Below are 1,905 nucleotides of genomic sequence, written 5' to 3' on the forward strand. Positions count from 1 at the left end.
TCAGAGCCTGGGGGAGGCGATCCTCCTCGGATGGCTTTTCTATCAGCTCCACTTTCCAGGTGAAAAACGGGGAGAGGAGCAGCCCGAGCTCAGCTTTACTGCCCGACGGGCAACACAGAAAGGGAGCGACGGCTCCTTCGCTGCTGGCTTCTTTGAGAAGTTAAATCCCAGAGGTGCAGGACGGGGCCCCGGCGGATGTCACAAAAACACAGCGAGGTCATTTTGTGGCGAGTACTGAACCGAGACCCAGAACAATGAGGCGGGAAGAGAAGCCCATTTCGGCTCCCGCCGCAGCCGCCGGGGCAGGCTGTGCAGACTCGGGCTGCTCAGAGGGTCAGCAACACGCCGGGCTGCGCCTCGGGAGAGCGAGCGAGTCCCGGCTGCTCGGATCCGACACGGCCGCGCTCAGCTCCAAATCCTAAACTTGGTGCCGGCGTGGCTGCCGTGATCCACAAGGCGGAGCCTCGCAGGCTTCTAGGTAAAATGAAAGCCAGCTCCCCGGGAATTGAGGCACCAGCCACCCCGGCCAGACCTGGCTCTAAAGCCCAGGAGGCTCCACAGGCTCCCCGCTGCCTCGGCCTCTCCTCTCTTCCCCACCTCGCCTCCACCTGGCGCCCTCTTGGAAAAGCCTGGCGCCGGGCTGGCAGTGTAGCTCGCTTGCATCCATAGAAGCAAACAAAAACCCAAAAGACCCGATTCAAATCCATGGCTGTTTAAAAACCCACAGCCTGGGGCTCCGGGAGCTTAGCTGTGCTTGGCTTTCAGTTCCGATGAAATGCAAGCGTCCATCCGAGCAGGGGCAGCAAGTCTTGCTTTCCCTTTCTGCTCCAAGGGAGGCTGCATTCGCACTTGTAAAGGAAGCATTTCCTTGGGAGAGAGTGAAATCAGATCACTTAAAGGCGCACCCCACAAAGCTCTGGCCATGGTCATTACAAAGTAAAATAAGGCCCCTCGCCCACCCCCGGCGATCCGTCCCGGATGCCCATTCAAATGCACCAAAGCTCCCTGGGCCAGACTTCTCCCAGGAGGAGGCAAAATCCCTGAAACGTACCAGCCTCTGGAATTTTCCATAATAGTTCTTGAGCGCGGGTAGCTGATGTTGGCTGTACAGTGTTACTACTGCTCGGCCAACACATGGAGCTACAGCACTCCAGATTTCTTCCCCCAGAGGAAGGCTGCTTACTCCTCTCGGGCTTAGCCTGTGAGCTCTAAGGAGCACCTTGCAGCACGAAAGGTACCTCGCAGCTGGGAAGGTAGTGCAGTCACAGCACGCACAAGTGCAAGGCTCTGGGTTTGTCCCCGGACACAAAGCAAAACAAAACTAAACAAATGTACTTTTCTGCTAAGGGAAAAATAGAATCGACCGAGGAGCTGGGACTCCTCTAATTATGGAACCCGCAGGCAGGCCGGTGGCCGCAGGGTCGGAGGGGCTCCCGGAAGCCTGAATGGGAAACAAGGCCCCGAAGCCGGGGCTCTCGGGCAGGCGCCGTCACCAAGCAACGCACTAGTCCTGGGGCCAGAGCACAGATTCCGCCGCAGCCTGTCGCTGCTCGCCGGGGAATTTTTCCAGCACTGCTGTGCCAAGCCAGCCACTCCCCGGATTCAGCCGAGGCCTGGTGTGTGCCTGAGTCCGGGACACCGCCAAGGGCCCTGCTTATTCTGAAGCCCCTAACACCCCTCCCGGGAAGTAGGCAGGGCGATGTCTCGGCCGCCAGGTGACCCACAGCAGGAAGGAGTGTGGTGAAGGGCAAACCTCCGCACCCATCTCCACGCCCACCCGTGAGAGGAGGAAAAGCAGGGGAAAGTGAGGAAAGGGTGAGGGAGGGAAACCCTGCCGTTTCCGTAAGGAGGAGGAAGGGAAGGGCAAGTACTATGCTCTTTTTTTTTTTTTTTTTTTTTTTTTTT

The 1,905-nt window shown here is 58.3% G+C and overlaps 1 protein-coding gene and 1 long non-coding RNA gene across 2 annotated transcripts in view; one reads left to right on the plus strand and one right to left on the minus strand.

Annotated features, from left to right (window-relative positions):
* The window catches only part of Grhl2 (grainyhead like transcription factor 2), a 121,688-nt gene that overhangs the window by 115,065 nt on the left and 4,718 nt on the right, over window positions 1-1,905 (minus strand). The gene's annotated exons all lie outside the window — the stretch shown is intronic.
* The window catches only part of LOC104859015, a 4,516-nt gene that overhangs the window by 833 nt on the left and 1,778 nt on the right, over window positions 1-1,905 (plus strand). The gene's annotated exons all lie outside the window — the stretch shown is intronic.

The sequence above is a fragment of the Fukomys damarensis genome, unplaced genomic scaffold (genome assembly GCF_012274545.1).
Source record: "Fukomys damarensis isolate Sample0158 unplaced genomic scaffold, DMR_v1.0_HiC HiC_scaffold_5, whole genome shotgun sequence".
Lineage (NCBI taxonomy): Eukaryota > Metazoa > Chordata > Mammalia > Rodentia > Bathyergidae > Fukomys > Fukomys damarensis.